This window comes from Opisthocomus hoazin, chromosome 2 (assembly GCF_030867145.1).
Source record: "Opisthocomus hoazin isolate bOpiHoa1 chromosome 2, bOpiHoa1.hap1, whole genome shotgun sequence".
Classification (NCBI taxonomy): domain Eukaryota; kingdom Metazoa; phylum Chordata; class Aves; order Opisthocomiformes; family Opisthocomidae; genus Opisthocomus; species Opisthocomus hoazin.
In genome coordinates, this window is record NC_134415.1 from 37454336 (window position 1) to 37460219 (window position 5884).

Below are 5884 nucleotides of genomic sequence, written 5' to 3' on the forward strand. Positions count from 1 at the left end.
TAACAACACAGCAGTAACAACACAAACAGCGGGAACGGACAGAGCCGCTCTCACCGCCCGCTGACACGTGCGCTCCCGAGCTGCAATCGACTTTCCGCCGCCCCGCTCCCCCCAGCCGGAACCCAGCATGGCGGCACATGGTGTCTAATACCCTGTTCTGTTTGGCCAGGTTGGGTCAGCCCGCCCGGCTGGGTCCCCTCCTGGCTTCTGGTGAAAATTAACCCTGTCCTGGCCGAACCCAGGACATTAGCCACCCCTCATTCTATACCATCTACTTCATGCCCAGGTTCCCCATTTTCCAGTTAATCATCACCCCTTCTCCTGTCTCCAGGTGTCATTCCCTTAGTCTATGATCATCACTCTAAAGTGTCTGTTGACTTCATTTAATCCATGACTTCGGGCTCCATCTGTTCTAATGGTCTTCCATGGCAGTAGAGGTGATGTGTGGTGATGGACGGTCGCTTGCTGCATCTGGAGCTCACAGCGGATGTATCCGGTGCGGCCCGTGCCCACAGTCTGCAATTTGGAGATGTAGATCTTGATGAAGTTGCTGGGTGCCAGCTGTTGAAAACCAGGTCCAGTCCCATCATTGCTGTGCTCTGCTAGGTTTCATCAAAATCCATCCTTCTTTAGTCTGTGCGATTCTTGCTATGATACTATTGATATAACGTATAACAACTATGGTAGCAATAACAGACAGTGACAGGGTTATTTAGCAATTAACTTTATACAATTTATTTATGGACTATTCTCACCCAGAATCAAATCCCCATGAGGTACACATCGGACTTCTCCATCCTTTCGCATTACCCACCAGGTACACCTAGGTCCGTGAGCAAAAGCAATCCCGACGGGGTGCAGGTCCTCAACAATTCTATTGATAGCCCTGAGATCCTGTACTATTTGATAACTGCCATCCGGCTTTTTAACCGGTAAAATGGGAGAGTTATATTCTGATTCGTACTCTATTAATAGCCCATATTTGATGAACCGGTTGATCGCTTGTCGAATTCCTTCCCTATCTTCCATTCTAAGGGGGTATTGTCTAATCCTTACAGGCTGTGTTCCTTGCTTAAGTTTGACTATTATTGGAGAGGCATTTTTCGCTTTTCCTGGTGCCTCTGTGGCCCATACTCCCGGGTATACCTGGTTCTGGACTTCCTCAGGTACTCCCGAGCCAGCAGGGGTATTTATGAGGCCTATATTCAAAACTTAGCTGGTCACTTCCCACCCAGAGTTCTACTTTCCCTTTGTCAAATCTTATTTCTGCCTTTAATTGTTCCAATAAATCTCATCCTAATAGAAGCCTTAGCAAATTAGGCATATATAAAAATTTGTGTAACCCCAATTGTTTCCCTAATTTGAATTCAAGAGGTTTTAGAAATTATGCCTTTTCACTTTGGCCAGTAGCTCCCCTTACTGTTACAAAGTCATCACCTACAGGTGTCAAAGCTTTATTTAAAACTGACAACGTTGCCCCAGTATCGGCTAGAAATTCCATGTGCTGTTGCCGTTTCCCTAGCTTTAATAAAACCGGTGGATCTGCTAGGGTAGATTCCCCAGGTGCCCATCAATACTGCTTGACATGGGCCTGTATCCTTTTCCTCCTTCTCTGCCTTTCCAGACACTCATTTTTCCAGTGTCCCCTCTGCTTACACCACGCACACTGATTTCTTTCCAAGGGCCTCTTAGATCCCTCACTTCTGAATCCTTTGCTCCCTTGTAATGCTGCTGCCAACATCTCCTTACCCTTCCTTCAATCCTCCTCTTCCCTGTTACTAAACACTCTCCACGCTTCATCTAGCAAAGTTTCTAAATTCCTGCTGTCTGCCGTTCTCAGTTCCTGCAGCGCTCTCCGGATATCACTTGCTGACTGCCCAATGAATAAAGACGCTAACTGCTGGAGTCCTATTTCCGATCCTGGGTCTAAAGGAGTGTGTCGCCTCATAGCATCCCGTAATTTATCCAAAAATTCCGAGGGGGTCTCTTTTGGACCTTGCCGAATGGCATATAAGGCTGACCAATTAATTGCTTTTGGAATAGCCCGCTCCATTCCCTTTATAATCCAATCTCTGTAGGCGTTCAGTAATTTTATATGAGCTCTTCTATTATGATCCCAATGTGGATCTTGTAAGGGAAAATGTTCTTTTATATCCTCTCCCGTATTCTTAAGCTGATCACCAGCCAGATCTTGGGCCGTTTTTAATATTAGCTGCTTCTCAGTTTCTGTCATATGGTCCAACAACAGTTGAATATCATTCCAGTCAGGATTATGCTGCTTTATCAGGAACTGGAAATGTTTGGTCACTCCTGCAGACTCACTCTGGTAGCTTTTTACCATATTCTTCCACATTTCCAGGTCAAACGAGAAAAAGGGGACCTTTATCAAAATGGGGCCTCCCTCAGGTCCGACTGCTTCTCTTAGGGGTGCTTGTATTATTGCCTGCTTCCCTTTTTTCTGCGTGTGAGAAGACATTGGACTACCTGGAGGGGTTTCCGAGTCAGCGCTTTCCCTTTCCCTTTGTTGTACCCCCACTGGTGGCTTGTAATGTTCTGGCAGGTCATTCCCTCTGGGATCCCTCATTTCATCCAACCTAGTACATCTCTGCCCTATACTACATGCTGAGCTACATCTTTTCCACTTCCCTTTTCCATCTCTCTTATTGTCCTTTTCTACAGCTAACACTAGGGGGTCCTGTGGGACCATCAGTCCACAGTCTGTGGGGTACTCGTGGTGATTTCGGAGGGTAAAGAACATGTCCGCATAAGAAACCTCATCCCACTTCCTTTCTCTTCTCAAAAATAACCTCAGTTGCAACAAAGTGTTATAATTTAGTGTTCCATTAAAGCGCCATTTTTCCTCATCATCTAATTTATACAAAGGCCACCACTGATTACAATACTTTATTAAGGTCCTCTTGTTCACACTCCCACCTGAGGGTCCTCCTATATCCTTCCAGTGAGTCAAAACACAGCCTAAAGGGCTCTTTTTCACTAACCCTCCACTTTGTTTACCTCCCATTATTTACCACGTCCACCCCTCTGTCCCTCAATCAACGTACAACAAACCAACTTTGCACCTAAACAAATCCTTCTAACACTCACAGCTCTTATCTGAGCTTCTGTACTTATAGCACTGAGAATAGTTACTGGACCGCAGTCTTATACTTTTTACAGGGGACTACACACTGTAACCCTTAAACTGTCTCATATAATATAACTGCTCCCCAATTATACTCTGCAATCTGGAACAGTAGACAACACTTACAACAAATACAACACACTATCACGATTATCACTAGTAGTGTTCCGTCAATAGCAACATTGGGGTAATTACTTTAAAATCAACATTCACTCCTTTCTCACGCTTCGTTCGTCTCCGGCCACTCTCCTCGCTGAGAACACGGAACTGTGGATCAGAACTCCGCACTCACTTTGCAGCCAGGCTGCATCTCACTCGCCCAATCACTCACTCACTCAACGCTTTTAACACACAATAACAGCACAAAAATACATGTACATTCTAGGGCTAGCCTGGCACTTCACACAAACATCAAGGCCTTATTGTTAGGTGTTATAATAGTGTTAGATGGTATGATCCTTCACACAACACACGGTACCGGACTTTTACAGCATATAACAATAACCATGGCAATACTAAATATAATTCCTGCTACCGCAGTCAGGAGAACCCAAGTTACCATTACTTGGGGTATAAGACTTACAGGACTTACCCCACCACCACGTTATGGGGACCTCAAACCCCCAACCCCAGGGATGAGCACCAATGCTCTTTACCTCGCGTGGGACGTCTCCTCATGACTTACAGGTATCCCTTTACAGTTACAACATACCTGGTCCGCCACTGATGGTCCTTGTCTGTCCCCGTGGTGATCTGGGTGAGTGGGGGAGCCCTCCCGAGAAATCTCGGGGGCGTCCGGAGGAGTCCCGTCCTCAGCAGATCCCGCAGCCGGATGGAGAGGGTCCCATCTGGGTCGCCAAACTGACGTGCGGAAACAAACTCCACAACTCACAGAGAGTTATAAAGCAGGTATGTTTATTGCGGCGCTGGGTGCAAGGGGGATCGCTCCTCCTAACTTGCACACCAAGTGACAAAGCATGCACCTATTTATTAGAAAGTTTATCTAAGTAGGCTGGACTATTGTAGTTATTTCTAGGAACAGGCGTGATTATTATAATTATTTCTGGGAATAGGCGTGATTATTATAATTATTTCTGGGAATTCATTATCATACTCTGCCCCTGTTTAGCGCTTGCGCAGTGTCATCTGGTGGTCGTCTGTGGGGGTCTTCTGGATGAAGGCTCGTAGTCTTCCTCGCTGTGTGCTTTCACCTTTGGCTCAAAAATTCCTGAGTTGTCTGTGTTGGCTGAGTCCCAAACCATAGAACCAGTTTCAGCTAGAGAGTTGTTTCTTACAGACAACAAAGTTCTGGTTATCAGTCCTTGTCAGTCCTTGTTTCTCTTCATTTCTCTGGCCAGCAGTCCTTGTTAGCTACTTTTGAGCTCACAGCAGTCCTTGTTAGCAAGGTTACAAAGAACAGAACAGAACTAAATGACAGTGTTTAACTCTTACCTTAACATAGCTGCAAAGCTATATAACAAAATTAAACTAAAGCTATAGCAAAATTGAACTAAACGTCAGTTTCCCACATCAGTTCAGGATGAGGCTGTAGGTGTTGTCTGTGTTCATGTGGGCGCTGAGGGTGTCTGTGTCGGTATCTGTGCAGCTGGCTGTAAGTGTGTACAGATGTGTGTGTGTGTGTAGCATGCATGTGTTTGTGCGTGTGCGCCTGCTTGGAATACATGCTCAGCCTTGCTACTGTTTGGACCTGGGGGTGTGCAGCTGTGGCAGCCATGCCTTTGTCAGGTTTCTAGAGTCAACACCAGTAACATTCCTCAGCACACGTGAAACGTTAAAGCAAGCTGATTTGATCAAAAGAGCCTGCGTAGAGACAGCGAGCTGGGGCGCTGGGCACGCGTTCTCTTCTGCTACCTCTTCTGTGGGGCAGAAAACATCTGAGGATTGCAGCTGGTAAAATTATGCAGCTTTTTGTTCAGTAAGTCACATTCCTTTTCACAGAATTACTTCCTCAAATGGTGCTCTTGCCCCCTTCCCATTGGTGTTTATGCCACTGTGACTCTTCAGCAGTCAGTCCAGTGAGCTTTTCCTTGGCTGCTGGACCACTGGCAGCAGACTCTTGTGCAGTGCTGTAGTTTTTGGCTTTGCCAGAGCTTGTATCTCTAGCTCGTGGGGTGGCTTGTGGCATACGGCCTTTGGCAAAGCAGTTGGGCAGTAGATCTGTTGTGATATGGCCCATAGGTGTTGGACGGGCCTGAACGTGCCTTTTCTTTTTGCTTTCTCTTTTAAACAAATACCAGACTTCTGTCTGACTTACAGGATGTGACAGGGACAGACTGAAAACTCTTTGAAAGCTCTTTGTCCCCAGTAATACATTTGTGAAGAACCAGGACAGCTTGGTTTGATCTCTTTTCAGTCAGGGACATCAGATGTTGCCGTGGAAAGCTGCTGCATAGCTATACAAACTCTCATGTAAATATTCCCAGTGGGTGGTTGCTCCACTGAAGTTTGAGCTACGGCTTTCAGCATGGTCTTTGCTCACTGAGGAGATACTGGAAGCAGTTTTGGTTGTGTTGCTGAGTGGGCTCCAGGCCTGCCTTCCCAGTAAGTGAGACCGTTCCAGTCTTACTCAATTAACTGCTGTCTGCTTGCTGCAGTACACTTTTTTCTCTTCCATGAATTTGTATTGATATGGTAGTGCCTATTCTTGTTGCTGTTCCTGCAAGAAGGTCTAGAAAGGCTGCTCGGGTGTGTGGGACAGGACACGAGAATATGCGGGAGTGA